Genomic DNA, 17872 nt, shown 5'->3' with positions numbered 1-17872 from the left:
ACCCTGATCTTAGAAGTAAAGCATTCAGTCTTCTACCACAAAGTGTGATGTTAGTTGTAGAGTCTTTTGTCTTCATCAGTTTGAGGAAGTTTTCTTTCTATTTCTAGGTTGCTAAGAGTCTTTATACAGAATAGATATTAGAGTTTATCAAATTATTTTTTCTGCATTTATTGAGATGACCATCTGGCTTTTCATTTTTAGTTTGTTAGTAACATGAATTACATTGATTGATTTTTCAAATGCTTAACAAATCCTGCATTCCTGGGGGACAAATGCGTTGTACTTTTTATATCTTGATGGACTCTGCTTCATCCTGGATAGTTTCTGTTGCTGCCTTCAAGTGCACCAGCTTCTCCTTCTACCCTTTGTAACCTGCCATTTATTCTGCCCACTGTGCTTGTCATCTGATGCTATAGTTTTCATCTCTATAAGATCAATTTGGATCTTTCTTATAATTTCCATGTCTCTACTTAATTTTTGAACATATGGGATACAATTATTATAACTATTTTAATGTCCACGTCTGCTAATTGTAAAATCTGTGCCAGTTTTGGGTCAGTTTGATTTCTCAAGGGAGTTATAATTTGATTCTTCTTACCTTAGTGAGGTTAAATGTCTTTTTAATATGGTTAAGGGCTGGCTCTATATCTTTCTTGTGAATTGTCTGCTCGTGTCTTTTAAACATCTTTTAATAAGGTTAAAGTCCAGTGTTACATCTTATAAATTGTCTGCTCATATCTTTTTCACATGTTCGCTCAGGTTTTAGATTCTCTGTTCTAAAGATTTTAAAAAGCAGTCATCTTTTGAATTTGTTTATGGTGTGCTTCGCTCTGCCTCTTATAATTTTAAGCAGCATGATGCAGGCTGGGTGAACAAGCACCCAGTGGACACCAGGCAGCGAGTGGGCTTCATGGGAAGCCCAGGAAGCCCCACTAAGCCAAAAGGCTGTGGCCCCGGGTGAGCGCCTCAGGCTGGCTGAGCCCGCTAGTCGATTAGGAACATAAGGCCTGGGGTGTAGTCCATAACCTGTTACCCTTTCCTCCAGGGCCCACAACCTGAATGAGAGACCTAGGGAACTCTATGGACAGGATTTGATCACACAGGATCTCCTCCAAGAAGCCGGAAGCTTGTTGTAGCTGTTCATAGAAATGAATTTGACCAGTGTCTCCACTGTGAGGTAAGCGCCAAGGGAGGTGCCAACAGTAAAACAAGATGAGAAAAGTCTCTGGTTTGTGAGGACACGTGTTGAGAAGACCTTTGTCCATGGGGCTCGCACACCTCTGGTTAAGCTCTGCTCCTCCCTGGGAACACTCATCAGTTCTGGGCTGTATTCTCCTGTATGTGGCCACTCTGCACAGCTTGTGACATCTGTGTATCTGCCTCGTACCCTCTGTGCACTGTTAAAACCTAAGCCTGGGTAGTACGCCTCCTGAGATGAGCAAGACCCCCCCACACACACGCATTTGAAACAAAACTAGGAAACCCAGCAAAGCAAGTGTGTTCACTGAGGTCTTGCTAGCCTGGAGGCCGTGATTTCAGACTGGAGAGCAGAACACTGAGGGCAGTTATGTGGACACTGGAAAAGGGAGGTAGGATGAGAAAGTTCCTTGGTAGTAGCCAAGAGGCGAATGATCTTCAAAGTGTGAAGCAGAATTTGTAGGAGGGAAATTAGATGAGTCACATCTCCAGTTTTAAATATGGCCACACTACCATGGATGGGTTTTAGGCAAGACATACAAAGAGTAGGTAATGGTGAAGGATGGGGGAGAACAGAATGAACCCCTGAGGAAGCTGGCTGTGGGGAAAGGTTTGCCACGTGGCCCACCAGAACTGCCATGGGGAGATGCCGACGGTGGCATGTCAGTTTGAAGGGCTCTTTAGGGGAGTTAAAATGCCTCCCCCTACCTACCAGAACATCTGGGTTGCTCCCAATCCTCCCCTCCAGGGGTCAGGATGGGGCTTTGTGATGTCAAGCCCTGCCCAGGGCCACCACTGGCTTAGGGGAGTGACTTTCTGACCTCATAAACCTGAAGGGTGTGGCCGCCACATCATCCTGGGGAGGGAGGGGTATATATAGGGGCGCTCGGAGCCTCTAGGGCAGACCACTGGGAGTCTTCGAAATGGCCAAGGTGAGCAGGAAGTCACAAGGCCCTGGTGCAGCTATGAGACAACCGACTGCAACCACCAAAGAGGGGAAGAAAGGGAAGACTCCCTATGAGCAGAGGCCCAGAGGCAGCATCAAGGTGAGCTGAACCCACCCAGCTCCTCTTGCCCATTGACACCCCCCATAAGACCCCTGCCCTGTCCTCGCCTGGCACATGCCCCCTCCCCAGCCCACACTCCTCTTGAAGCCCCTGCTCCCATCCGTCCCCTACCCCCTTCCCCAAGCCCGTGCCCTTCTGTGCTCACTCTGTTGTCTTTCCAGGTAGCCAAGGCAGCCATTAGGTTAAACAGACGTTGTCAAAGGAGCCTGAAGAAAAAGGCCTCTCAGAAAATTCCGGCCTCATCAAGGAAACTTAATAAGAAATCTAGAGGGTCCATGATATGCAGTCATTGCCATAAGAAAAAGGAAGAGCTGAATCAAAATGAAGCTGAGCAGGTCCAAGAGACCAAGGAGAAGACCACCACCCCAAGTGAACAAGACAGCAGCCAGTAATTCGGAGCAGGGCCGCAGACCCAGAAAGATGAGAAACCTCCAGGGGTCTAGCTATTGAGAAACGGCCAACTGTATAGGCAATGAATATTACACCAACGGAATACATTGATAATGAAAAATAAAATCAGCCTGCTGTGAAAACCTGTGTGTCTCTGAGAGTTCTCTGGCAGCAGGGAGTGCGGAGGGGAGGGAGGGGCAAGGGTGGCAGAGGAAAGGACATGGGTGCTGTTGTGGGGTTGGGGGTTGGGCCAGAAGGTCCAGTTAGCCAGACAGAGGGGAAAGGGACCGACTGCGTCAGGACTGAGCACTGAAGACACACTTCCCATAGAAGAAGAGAAAAAGGACTAGGTATTTGTGTGTGCGTGTGTGCGCGCGTGCATGTGTGTGCACACAGAGGTGTGAACTTAGCTGGGGAGCCGTGTTATGGGCGGGGGGAGGGGAGCAATGCCATTTCCTAAAAAGGCATACAAAGTGGTTGCCTGCAGGACACCTATCTCATACTAGTGTTTGTTACACGTCACCGTGTGATGTCAGCAACCAACAGCCCTCAAGAAACCCAAACATCCTGCCTTATTAAAAGTTAGTCCAAAGGACTAAAGTAGTGGTGTTTTTCAGCATGGAAGATTCTCAAAAAACTAAAAATAGAACTATCATATGATCCAGCAATTCCACTCCTGGGTGTATGTCCAAAAAAACCCAAAAACAGTAATTCAAAAAAATACATGCACCCAAATGTTCACAGCAGCATTATTTACAGTAGCTGAGGTATAGAAGCAACCTAAATGTCCATCTACAGATGGATAAAGAAGCTGTGGTGTATATATATATACACACACACACACACACTCACACACACAATGGAATACTACTCAGCCATTAAAAAGGACAAATTTTTGCCATTTGCAGCAACATGGATGGTCTTGGAGGGCATTACACTAAGTGAAATAAGTCAGAGAAAGACAAATACTGTACGATATCACTTCTATGTGGAATCTAAAACATGCAACAAACCAGTCAATTTAACAACAACAAAAAAAACTAGACTCACAGATACAGAGAACAAACTAGTGGTTACCAGTGGGGAGGGGAGGGACGATGTAGGGGCCAGGCAGTGGGAGGTACAAACTATTGGGTGTGAAATGGGCACAAGGATGTATTGTCCAACACAAGGAATATACTCAACATTTTATAATAACTACAAATGGAGAGTAACCTTTTCAAAAGTTGTAAATTTTTTTTAAAACATAAGAAAGAGAAAGAAAGAAAAAGAAAAGAAAAGAATGGTATTTCTGGAGATCACAAACCCAACACCGATCAGGCCACTTTCTTGCTAAGAAGTTGAGCGAGGCGCAGCGGCCGCCCGCGGGCAGGGCGGTGGGAGTGGCCTGCACCCGGTGCGGGCAATAAAGGCGGGGCATTGTTTGCAAAGAGTTTTATTACAAGAATAAAACCAAGTAAGAGCTGGGCCTGTTTTTATGACCACCTTCATACTCACACCTCTAATCCAAAATAATGTCAGTAATTCCATATTCTTCATCCTCAAAAACAGATTTTGTTGGTTTCTGTTCTAAAAGTCTGCTATTATTTATGTCAAGTTGTCATATTCTATATGTTATTCAAAAAGTACAGACAAAACATATATATATATATATATAATTTCAAATGACCACATTTTAGGTACTTATCCTTTGAAAAAAAAAATCACTATCTTCTTTGAGGGAGTTCATTTGGATCAGTCCCTGTGACACAGTTGTCCCTAGCACAGGCTGCCACGGTTACTACTGCTCCTTTCCATAGGAAGTCCTCAGTGATTTGGAATGCTTTGAGATCACTCTCTGCACATCCTGCAATCTCCGAAGTAATGTAGTAATTCATACCCCCCACATTTAAACGGTAGATTCAAAATACACAGTGATAGCACGATTGTCAAAGTAAAGACGCTGTGTTAACTTGTTTTTATTTACATCTAAATCAGTGAAACAAAGCGCGAACCACGAGGTGCAAACTTTGTTGTTTGAGAAGTACAACATTTTCTTGTATTTGAACATAAAATATTTTTGCTGAATTTGAAAAATATGCTTTAAAGTGAAACTCATTCATCTTTACTTGACAGCTATTTTAAGACTATGGAATCAAGAAAGGAGAGAAAATGACATTAACTGTAGTTGCTTAAATTGTATCTTTCGCAGATGTTTTGTTTTCTTAAAGTTGCCTTGTATTTTATACAGTCATAATTATACATAAAAGGATCAATAAGCTTTACACTGTATTCATTTTCTGGGCGTGATTATTTTCTGTAATTGATGAATGGTACTGGAAGTTTGTTCTATTGAGGAGGAAGTATCCAAAATGATTCCTCTCCGGGGTGGAATACACTATTTATGCTACTGCTGGGAGATATTTTATTGCCTAAAACCTTTTATAATTCAGCTCTAGGGTTTAAGCTTTTCGTTTTGTTTAGGCTGAGGATTTTCCCTCCTATTCCTAGTCTCTTAAGAGTTTCTATAAGGAATGTGTGTGGGATCGTGTCAGCTGTTCTTTGTGCACTACTGATATGCTCATACTCATTTCATTTTTAGTTTGTTAATAATGTGAATTGTATTGGTTGATTTTCAGATGTTTAACCAACCCTGCATTCCTGGGACGAACTCCGCTAGCTCACAGTATATTAGCCTTTGTATGCATTTATGGACGCTCTGTGTTTCGTTTTAGATGGCTTCTACTGCTGGGTCTTCAAGTACACAAATCTTTCCTTCTGCTATGTCTAATTTACTGCTAATCCTATCAAATGTACTTGTTATCACAGACACTGTGGCTTTCATCTCTGTGAAGACATCCTGGGTCTTTTTTCTGTCTTCAATGACTCTACCAAACTTTTTGACCATATAGAATTCAGTTATAATAACTATTTTAATGTTGCTGTCTGCTAATTCTCAAATCTGTCTCTATTTTGGGCCAGCTTCCATTTCTCAGGATAGTTGTTGTTGTTGTTGTTGTTGTTGTTAGCATGTTTCTTATCCTAGTGAGCTTAAACCACTTTTAATCTGGTTAAGGGCTAGCTCTGTATCTTTCTGGTGAACTGTCTGCTCATGTCTTTTTCACATGTTTCTTTCAGGTATTGGGTCCTTAATCCAAAAATTTTTTAGTACTTAAATATTAGAGCTATTAGCCCTCTGTTGGAGATCCAAGTTACAAATATGTTTTCCCAGTTTGTTCGTTGTCTTTTGATTTCTTCCACAGTGTGTTTTGTTCTGCCTTTCAATAAGTTAAGTAGCTGGACGCAGCCTGGGTAGGCAAGTGATCAGTGGACACCAGGAAGCGAGTGTGCTTCATGGGAAACCCAGAAAGCCCCACTAAGCCAAAAGGCTGTGGCCCCGGGTGAGCGCCTCAGGCTGCTGAGCCTGCTAGTTGATTAGGAACATAAGGTCTGTGCTGAGGCCCGCAGCCCGTCCCCCTTCCCCCCAGGGCCGTTAATCCAAATGAGAGACCCTCTGCGTATGGAGCCGTATGGACAGGACATGACCACAGTCTCTCCTCCAAGAAGCTGGAAGCTTGTGGTGACCACAGCCACCTTCCTGAGGGTGTGACCCCTGTATTTGCACAGGACCCCATATTTAGAGGGGCTCCAGGTACTTGAGGCTCTGCTGTTGGACTGTTGAAATTTGCCATCGGTTTTGAACGAGGCCCCATGTTTTCATTTCACACTCAGTGTTGCAAATTCTGTGATCAGTTTCGTCCTCACCCTCAGGCCTCGGGAATTGGAATTTCTGTGGTGAGCACCTGATTCTAAGAGAAAGGGCTTGAGTCCTGTAGCTGTACGGCTTCCCAGCTGCAAAGAATTCTGTCTCTCACCCCCTTTCACGTGGGAAAGACGTCAAGAGAGAAACAGATGCACTGCCCATAGACAGCAAACAAGTGCCTGTTTCTCAGGACTCATCTCCCAGCAGTCCCCACACCGGCCGGCCGCGGCTCCCAAATCTGCGATGCATGCAAAACCAGGACACCAGCTGCCAGGGCCTGCTGCTGCATCTGGAAAGCATATCTGGAACGCGTCCCCTCCCCTGCCAATCGAACCCATACCTCGAAAGCCAGGGCAGCCCTGCAAGTGGGCAATGTGGATGGCCTGCTGGAGTTGAGATCATTGAATGCGCTTGGCTTCTAACTTCTGAAATGAGGCCATGACCTGCTGGAGCCTTGTGGGGTCTCCTGCTTCTGACTCAGAAGAAAGGGGCTGGCAAAGGCTTTGTAAATTGTCAGGACATCAAAAGGCCCTTTGACCTTCTTATTCCGGCGAAGGATTCAGCAACATCTGGAAGAAATTTTGCCTCCAGCGCTCACCAATTTTAACACGCGGAAAAAGTGACTAGCAAAATATGCTGGTCAGACTCCAAAAGCAGCACAGGAGGTGGGGGAGCCCAGATGACACTTCGCTGGCCTCGCCTGTGTATAGTTCACACCAAAGTGCTTTGTCCTTTTCGGAAACTCCGTTTCTCACCATCTAGTCCAACAGCCTTGGAGATCGGAGAGAGCAGATTTCAACTCTGATGGCCACACGCTCTGGAGGATGGTACACTTGGGGCACCACAAGCTGCTCCTTTCATACCCTCCTTTGCTAACTTGCTAGTGACATATCAGAGCTGTCAGCTGCCATGCAGATCAGATGCCCTATCATCTATTTGTCTCATAGTCGCTCCAAGTGGGAAGTGACCCAACTCCAGAAACGAATGTTCACACCTGCCAGGAATTTACCCTGGAGCAGTTTCCTCCCACACCGGGTCCTCTGCTGAGCTTCTCTAAAGGATGAGGATGAAGGCTCTGCTTCCTATATGGCTTCTGGCACAACGGCTCCAAATCATTCGAGCGTATCCATGTCGGCTTACATTTCAGCATTTTTTTTTAATGAGTTGAGCAGGAACTTCTAAAATTTGGATTTTGTCCCCCTCCAAGCGTCAAGAGCTGAAGCATCGTGGCAGCGGGCTTGGCAGCGGTGGCAGCGGGTATTGTGGCAGGCGTTTCAACTCTGACCTGTGACAGCGCTCCTGGGAGCACTGGGTGAACCGGCCTTCCTAGTCCTTTATCTGTGACATGGAGTCAGGGAGGCGGATTCACAGGGGACCAAGATCTAAGCACATTTTGCTAATGGAGGGCTGGCTGCCCTGCCTCGTGAATGAAAGGCAAGAGCTCGTTTTCGGGCGCTTAACTCTTGAGCCCCGGCAATGTGCCTTGTCAGTTACCTGGTTCGTGAACCGCTGTTGTCGCCACTTCTCACCAACAGGAGCAGGCCACTTAACTGAAAAGAGGGCCAAATATTGCCATCAGACAACGATCCCTGAGGCGGGCTGGGCCAGTAGGCCTTCCCAGCCCTCATCCCAGCTTTTCTCGTTGGAGAGACCGCTTCCCCCGTTGGAGAGACTGCTTCCCCCAAGTACATGGATCTCTGGAGGGCGACAGATTCTCATCAGGAATAAGTAAACATATCCTCTTACAAGTACATGTGCTCCAAACCGAGAAGGCAAACAAGCGAGCACACATCCCTTTCAAAGACAAGAAAGCCTCTAAATCACGGGGTGTCCTCACTGAAGCTTTGTCTCCCTTGCCTCTAAGCATCTTGCCCCACTCCTACAACATGCTAAAATGCAGCATGCAAAAAAAAAAAATAACAAAAAAAAACCTCACACCTTTTAGTATGGTCATTATTTAAAAACAAAAACAAACACAAAAGCCCAGAAAATAACAAGCGTTGGCTGGGATGTGGAGAAATTGGAACCCTTGTGCATGTTTGCTGAGAACATAAATTGGTAGAGCTATTATAGAAAACAGTCTAGAGGTCCCCACCCCAAAGTAAACCTAGAAATACTGTATGATCCAGTGGACCCACTGCTGGGTATATACCTAAAAGAATTGAAGACAGGCTCTCAAAGAGATATCTGTGCTCCCATGTTCACGGTAAGTAGCATGAGTTACATAGCCAAGAGGTGGAAACAATCTAAATGTCCATCAACTGAAGAATAGATTTTTTAATGGTATTAGATGTACACTGGAATATTATTCATTCAGCCTTAAAAAAGAAGGAATATGTATATGTAATAACATGGATGAACTTGGAGCACATTATGCTAAGTGAAGTGAGCCACTCACAGAAGGACAAATACTGCACGAGTCCATTTACATCGGGATCTAAAGGAGTCAAACTCCCAGAAGCAGAAAGGAAAATGGCGGGCGTCAGGGGTTGGAGGGTGGGAAATGGGGGATTATTGTGCAATGGATATTATAGAGTTTCAGTTGTGCAAGATGCAAAAGCTCTGGAGCTCTGTTCCCTGAAACTGTGCCTGCGGTTAACAGTGTTATATTGTACACTTAGAATTTCGAAAGGGTAAATTTCACGTTATATCAGATGATGTTCCCCTGACCCAGAACAGTCAGGGGATGAGAGGACCCAGAGCCACTCTAGACACAGATCCCACTCCCCCACCACCTTCACCCACTCTTTGTTCTTTGATAGGATCTATTCCTCTTCCCCATACATGAGACAGAGAAGAGTATACATGCAGCATCATTAGGAAAGGCCACTTGAATCACCTAAGCCTTCAAACCCAGCTCAAGCACAACATGGGCCTCCTGCAGGCCCTAAGGAGAGGGGCTGGCATGAGAGAAGACTGGGAACCAAGTGTGGGGCCCGGACCTTGGACTTCACCCATGGGTCTCCCATGCTATCCCTTCTGCCGAGACGGGCCAGTTGTTCTCAGGACAGCTTCTAGCTGGAATGGCTAGTGGTGGCTGCAGAGGGTCCCACATTTCCCAGCCAGAACAGCATAGTTGACTGAGCTCCTATCTGTCATTCACGACTCTGTTCCCTCATGCACTCACTCACTCATTTGTCCCCAACACATTTGCAGACCATCTGGGGGCCTGAGCTGTGCTGGGCCCAGAGGAAGTGGAGAGGGAGGGACCAGAGGTGCACCAGAGAAGTAGGTCCACTGGCCTGGACTCTAGGCCACTGTTTCCCAACCTGGAAATTGGATCTTTGAGGGGCTTGGGTGTTAGTGCCGAGGGTTCAGCATGGGAAGCAGGCATCAATCCTGGACCAAATAAATCATACAGGTGCTCCATAAAGGTACTCTAGTATGTGCTCACAAGCCTCGGAGCTGGATCCCCTGGGCCCAGCCCCTGTTCTGACATTCTGGTGGGTTCCTCACTTTGCCATGCCTCTTTCCTCATCTGAGTAACAAGGAGAAATAATGTTTACCCCAGAGTTAGCATATGTGAAGTGTATTAATATTTGACCATTATTACATGCATGTCACAAGTTTTCAAGTGTCTATAGATGCTACTATAATAAATGAAATATAAATTGATTTAAAAATAAAACCAAATCTAAAGTAGTTCATTGTCACTCTGTATTTTCTCCATCAACCAATGCCACAAAAGTATAACTACTGCCAAGTGAGGGCATCGTGATTTATTGGGACCTACAAAATCAAGGATCACAGGCCTCCTTACTGCCATTGTCCCCAAGACCCTGGTGTTTCTCCAGCCATTTCTCTAGCTGGACAGAGTCTGAGGCTAGGGACTGGCTGGTCCCAGACTCTCATCCCAGTGCCACTCCTCTGTCAGTCATTCAAAAAACATTTATTAGAACCTAATTGTACTAGATCTGAGGTGAGACATGATCTCTTAGCGAGGAAACTTGCAGCCAATGACTTCACCTGCCTAAATCTCATTTCCTTGCCTGGGAAATGGACCTCTGTCTCCCAGTTTGTTTTGAAAATTAGACGAGTGACATGTAAAATCATCTGGCACAGCGCTGGGCACAGAGAAGATGATGAAGAAATGTCTGCTTTCTTTCCAAATCACAAAATGTCAATTGAAAAATAGTTGTATCACTTGCCAAATCTCCTAAATATGAGAAACCATGTATGGTTCCCTGGTAGTCACAAGAGCTGAAAGGCATCCTTCCCTCTTCAAGCAGAGGCTGGGGATGTTATTAAAAATTCGATTCCAAAAAGTGGATCTTAGCCAGGGCTGCTACTGTCTTTTGCGAGAAAGAATCTAGCACACAGGCACTGGTAGGAGACTTCCTAGACCAGAAATGCTCGATGGCTCAGACCGTAATCAGGCTGAGTGTCAACATTTAGTTAGGGATATGGCACCTAAAGGAGCTCTCATCTATATCAGTACACTTTAGATAAACACTTGGGGCCCCAAGGCCAAAGGGAGGAGGAGTGGGACTCTGAGTGCTGGGATGAAGGATGGGAGGACGGATGCAGGAAGACCAGGAACATCAATTAACCCCAGGCAGAGAACACTCATTTGTAAGGTCACCCTGTGGTTTACATGACATTCAAGCACATGCACCAAAAGCGCTGCAGTCACGATGGCAAATCCCCGCCGCACCAGGCCCCGGGGCGGCCTGTGCTGTGAGCTTTCTAGAAGCTACTTCTGCAACCCCCAGCCCGGTGCAGAGGATACAGGCGTCAACAAGTTGGGCAAAGACTCTGCCCTCAAGGAGCTTGCAGTCTATACGGGAGACAGGTAACAAACACATGAACACACCATATAATGTGAAGGGGTGATAAATGCTATGAAACAAAATTCATCAGAGCAAGGGATCTGGGGGTGACACAGCAAGCGAGGCTGGGGTAGAGGGGCCATTTTCAGATAGAGGGGTCAAGGAAAGTGTCTCTGAAGAGACGGCTTCGGACCAGAAGGGTGAATACGGCAGGGAGGCAAGCCCTGTGAAGGTCTGGGGAAAGCAGCGCAGCCAGATGCCCGGGGAAGTGCCTGGACTTTGAGGCATAAGTGAGCGGGGAGTCAGGACACGCAGGGAGCAGCATGGATGGGGCGGTCAGCGAGAGGGCGGAGAAGAGCGCGGAAAGGAGGCCAAGGGGGTTGGGTAGAGCTCAGCGGGAGAGCCACGCTTAGCATGCGTGAAGCCCTGGGTTCAGTCCCTAGCACTGCCACCGAAGAGAGAAGAAGGGCAGGAAGCCAAGATGTGGCCGTTTCTAACGGCCGCTGTTGCTGCCATCTCGGTCTAAGCCTCCACCATCTCTTGCCTGGATTCCTGTAATCGCCTCCTCAACTGGGCTTCCAACTTCTTCTCTTGGTTCCCCATCAAACTATTCTGCTGGTTCCCACTTTGCTGCAAATTAGAATGACTTGGGGAGCTTTTAAAATGTCCCCATGCCCATGTCACTCCAAACTAATTAAATCAGAAAGACTGGAAGTGGGTGCCAGGCAGCAGCAGCTTTTAAACAATCCCCAGGTGATTCCAATGTGCAGCAACATTTGCGAATCGTTGGCCTGTTCTCAACACTGCAGCAAGAGCTGCCTGATAAGATAAGCCTAATCATGCATCTGTCCGTTGCTTAAAACCCTCTGATGGTGCTACTGCATTTAGAACAAAATCCAACTTTTGCTGGCTTGTACGACCCACCAGGCCCAGCACGGCCTGGCTGGCCTCTGTTCGTCTCCCCGTTGGCATCTGAGGGCATCCCTCCCACCACTGCCCATGCTCCGGCCGCTGGTCTTTCCTTACATCACACACACCCAGCTGCTCCTGCCTCGGAGCCCTAGCACATCAACATGGGAAGACTCGTCCTGATGAGATGCGCAGGGCTGGCTCCTTCTTGCTAATCAGATCTCGTCCCTAATATCACCTCCCCCAAGAGGCCTTCCCTGCCCCTTCTAGCTAATTTTGTACACACACATGCCCACATGGATGCCATGATGTGCCATCTAGACCCCCCTTCGGGGACTAAAATTCTTATTTCCTCAGCTGCTGGGAGTGTTAATGGCACTTGACTTTGGCTGGAAAGACTGCACCTTCTCAGTCTTGAAGGACACAGCCAACCCACTGCAGTGTGGGAAAACTCAGTAAGGCCTTGCCAGCCTCGGTGTTCACCAAGGGGGTGACTGGTCTTGGCTGAGCATAGGTCACAGCCCAGTGTCTCCCTCTGTGCCCTCCTGCCTCCTGCCATCCTACAGGGGCCCTTGATCCCAAGAGCACTCTTTCATAATATTCCGGAACATGAATTTCCCTCTCAGAATCCAAGATAAACTGCGGAGGTTGGTGCCAGTAATCCAAGGAAGCTCACACGAAGACAGCATTCTGCAGCTGAGCCACCTGCCAGAGAGCTGGCACTGAGGCCCCCTTCACAGAAGATGGTGGCCCGGGAATAGCTCCAGCCCAAGGTGACAATCCAATCATTGACACTTGTACCCATGGGACCTGGAAAATGATACTTGTAGAAGGAAGTTCACTAGCAATAGTGGAACTGGGTGGCCTTTGCTAAGCATGAATAATGTTTGGAGAAAGATAACAAAAGGCTGTGAGTGATTAATCAGCAATTAAAAGCTAAGTATGAAAATCTACGGTAAAACACGACACAGAGTCAGTTTCCATTTCATTAGAAACACTCACTGTTTCCAAGAGCATTACATTGAAACATAAGTATGATTATGTCAAGTATATATTCATACCAAATGAAAGCAAAGCAAAAAAACCCCAAAAAACAAAAAAACTAAGTATGAAAATCAGAGGACTTCCTTTGCAGAAGGTAAAAACTTCTCACCCATTGCACCCAAAGTAGACAAAGCTAGAAATGAATCATCAGAGTAACAGAAAGCCAAAGACGGCTTAAACTGCCAACCACAGGTGTGTTAGGCCAAGGTCAAGGCCCTGGTTGGGAAAGAATAGGGACCCACATCCTGGCATGGGGGACCTGGGTTGATGCACCAGAAAATCGAGAATATTTGAGTCCCCTGAAACATTTGCGGGTACAGAGTGGCCCACTTTTCTATTACTGCTCCCTCCTTTCTTAAGGGTAACACAGAGGCTGCATCCCTGAAAGTGACGAGTGCTCCCTCCGGATCTACGTTTGCCTCCTCTCCTGCCCAGTGGGCCAAGAGCCGGGATTATGTCACAGTATAACCTGACTGGGGAAGTGCCGGGCCTGCTAAGGGAAGAAAGGCACTCGACCTCAAAGGGGCAGCTGGACCTAGTCGGCATGACCCCGCAGGAGCCAGTAGGGTGTATACATGGGACTGAATCCTGCGTGTGCTGGATCGGGGGGGAGGTGGGGTATACAATTAGATAAATGATATTGATGGGGGAGCACTTGCTAGAGATACAAGATTGAACAACCTGGCAAGGACCCTGGGAGACCACATGAAAATGCTGCTTATGATGAAATATGGAAAAAGCAATTACCCACACCAAGCAAGGTAGAGATGCTACGATTGTGGAGGCAGGCAGAAGAAAAAGTGATTAAAGCCTCCAAGAAATGGACACGATCGAATAGCTATTCCATAGAAGGCTGGAGTCCTTACCAAATGACTCTGTTCTACAGGGGGCCTGAAGGAGATGCTATTCTCCAAGGCTATCAGGAAAGCACCCGTGAGAGGGGCACCAGCATCACTAAGGTCAGTGGTGGATGCCCCTTATAGGACAGGGTAGATGGCAGGGGATGTGACTATAGAGCTGTGCTCACTGAGAGCAATGGAGATGACACTAAAGCCCAGGCGGTGACATTTTACTATCAGAAACCACTTGCATACGATTACCGTAGCGAACAGCAAGATCAGAGTTGCAGGGAGGGCCTGACCTGTAGAGAGCAATGCGGACAGCAAAACACAAGATCCCTAGACAAGACAGATGGCAGCCAGCAAGGGTGGTACTCAGTCTACACCATCAGAAGAAATCAAGGGTGGGCGAGCAAGAGGATGTGGGCAGTCACCCCGTGAAATCAAAATCACTTGCTTAGTCTCCAGACCTAAGCTACTTTTCAGACCCGAAACCCACTGAATGAAAGAGAGACTAGGTCTCTAGTGGAGAGGATCCTGTCCCACCACACCAGCATATATGGTAATGATGCTTCTGAGTTTTCTCAAAAAGGACAAATGGCCACTGACTTGGGTGACTATCTACTGGTGAAAGGGGACTATCCAACATTTCACAGACTCTGTTTCCATTGATACCCACTTACCTGAAGTATCATCCTGATCCCCCGAGTAGAGTAGGGTCATATGAGGACTAGATAATAAATGTTGTCCTGGCTCAGATCTGGCTCATAATATGTTCACTGGAACCATAGACCCACCCAATGATCATTCTTCCAGTCTCTAAGTATATAGTAATTGGAATGGACACGCTTGGTGGTTGGCTCAAGTATTAGTTTCTTGGCCTGTGACATAAGAGGTACCATAGTGGAGAAGGCCAAATGGAAACCTCTAGTGTCAGTTGGGTTTATGGCAAGCCTAAATAAGAGAACAACAACAAACACCACTAGGGTTCTAGAGCAAGGCCATGCCGTCTATGGTGGAGGATTTTACGTGTTTTATAGAACAGTCCCTGACGTGCTACTGAGCGCTGATAGAGAGGAAGTGCCCGACCGTGAGCCATCAAGTGACTGCAGCCCGAGCCGCTCTGCACGAGCTGGCTTCCTTCACATCCAGATGACTTCACTGGAGAATTCTACCTTCAAGAAATTATTCCAGTGTTACACAAACTATTCAAGAGAAAAGCAAAATAGGATACACATCCAAGTTTATTTTATGAAGTTATCATAACTATGATATAAAACCTAAGAATAGTACCAAAAAATTACATGTCAATCTCACTCATAGACACAAATGTAAAAATCTTAAATACTAGCATATCAAACTCAGTGGTACGTGAAAAAATATAATACATCATGATCAAGTTGGGTTTATCTCAAGAACTCAAAGTTGGTTCAATATTAGAATATTAATTTATATAAGTCATTATTAATATAGAGTAAAAAAATACTAAATTAATGGAGGAAAGAAATCATATAATTTTATCAATAGATGAGAAAATCATGTTTGATAAAATTCAGCATATATTTATGATGAAACAACAAAACCTCTTATGTGTAAGAGAACTTTCTCTTTCCTGTGTCTTATGCAAGTTTCATACTCTAATATTTATATGGCTTTTTTTTCCTTTGGAAAAAAATTAAAGGGTTTCTTCTGAAAGGTTAAAAAAAATAAAGTGTGTCTGATAAAGTGTGTTTCACAAAACCTACTGCAAACATAATGGTGAAACAGTCAAATTTTCACTTTGTGATAAAAAAGAAGACAAGGCTGTCCACTAGCACCACTGCTATTCAGGATTGTGCTGGAGTTCCTAGTCAGCACAGCAAAGCAAGGGGAAAAAAGTATAAGGATTTTAAAGAAAGAAAACAAAGCTATCTTTTACGTATTATATAATTATATACATTGAAAATCCGAAATTATTTACAAGTACATTATTTGAATTAATAAGAGTTACCAGCTTAACTAGATTCAAAAGCAATGGTCACAAATCAATTGCCATTTCTATATAAATACAACTTTTAAATAGATATCCTTTAAAATAGCGTTAAAATTATACAAAATCTAGGAACAATCTGACAAAAACGTGCAAGTCACCTGTGCAGATAATTGTAAAATAATAGTGAAAGAAATTGAAGAATATGGAAATAAATGGGGAGATATTCCATGTTCATTGAGTGGAAGACTCTACATTACAAATATATTAATTCTCTCCAAATCAATCTATAGATTCATTGCTAATTCTACTCAACAGAGGGGTGTGTGTGTGTGTGTGTGTGTGTGTGTTTATGTAGAAACTGACATGCTGACTCTAAAATGTATATGAAAATACACAGAGCCAAGAATATGCATTGAAAAGAACAACATGGGAGGATTTGTTACAGTGTATAGCAAGACTTATAAAACTACAGTAATTAAAACAGTGTGGCATGAACACATAGAGAAATAAAGTGATCAGAATAGAAAGTCCAGAAATAGACCCATATATATGGACACTTGTTTTATGTAAAAGGTGGCACTGGAGAGTACTGAAGAAAAGATGGCTTTTCCAGTAAATGGTGTTGGATCAATAGGATATATATTTGAAAATAAAATTGCAATTGGGTCTGTCCCTCATTTATACAGAAAACTCCATTGTTAGTGTGTTGTAGAACTAAACGTGAATGGCAAAATAATAAAACTTTCAGAAATTAACATAGGAGTATATCTTCATAACTCAAGGATCAAAAATAATTTAAAGGAGGATACAAAAAGCACTAAACAAAGCATTAATAAATTGGAGTACAGTAAATAACTTAGTTTTATTAAAAGACCTCATTAAAATATTGAAAAGGCAAGCAACATGTTCACCCTTACCCTTTACACGCCATCACGCATACAGTAGAGTTTTCACTGAAAAATATAAATCAGATCATATCACTCCCTTGCTTAAAACCTTACAAACTTATTACCTTAGCCTATACGTCATTCAGTACCACTCTGTCCTCTGTCAGTTATAATCCAGCTATATTCCAAACTCCTTTTCTGCCTCTGGGGCTTCACACACATTGTTTTCTCTGTCTCTTCCACTCTTCACTTGACTCTTTCATTCCAGTCCTTCAGATCTCAGCTTCAGTGTCTCTTCCTCAGGTAAGTCTTCTTTGATCATCTAATTGAAGTAGGTCCCTTAGAACACCCTGACTTTTCCTTCATATTTAGTATATATTTTCCTTGTATATCTCACGTATTTTACTTGTCCACTTCCTTTCTGTCCTATTGGACTGAAGTTCCAAATATATGTTAAATACCGATGGATGAGTGGTTGGATGATGAAACTAATAACATAGTCATCTTCTTAATCCAGAATTTGCTCCTCATTTCTGGTCAGAGATCTCCATTTCCAGACCTCAAATCCAAGGATTTTCTTTCACTGAATATTTTTTTCAGGTGTGTAAGGGATCAGTCATTTTTTTTCTGTTTACTCATCCATTCAATTATTCATTCAACAGATGTTTTTGAAGAGGCTATTTGAATAAGTGGATGTGGGTCAAGCCACTGAATGAGCAGATTTAGGCTTGAAAAGAGAAACATAAAAGTGCATAGTGAGATTCTTAGATACATACACACTTTAAGGTCCCATGGGGAGAAGTTTTCTGTGTCTCAGCTGTGGCTTTCTTGACAGTTGAGATAGTGAGAGATGGCAACATGCTCTGTAATGTCAACAACTTTTTATTCTCAAGTTTGCAAATGAGTCATCAGTTACTTCTGTCAATTTTTCTCAAGCATCATATAACAGCCGCAGTTTGGAAATTACGTTGTTTACTGAGCCAACTATTGTTTCCTGTGGCTGTCTAAAAGTGGTGTGTGAACAATTTTGGCAGCATTTTCCAAGATATTCTACTT

This window comes from Camelus ferus, chromosome X, assembly GCF_009834535.1.
Source record: "Camelus ferus isolate YT-003-E chromosome X, BCGSAC_Cfer_1.0, whole genome shotgun sequence".
NCBI lineage: Eukaryota > Metazoa > Chordata > Mammalia > Artiodactyla > Camelidae > Camelus > Camelus ferus.
This window is presented reverse-complemented; position numbering follows the sequence as displayed.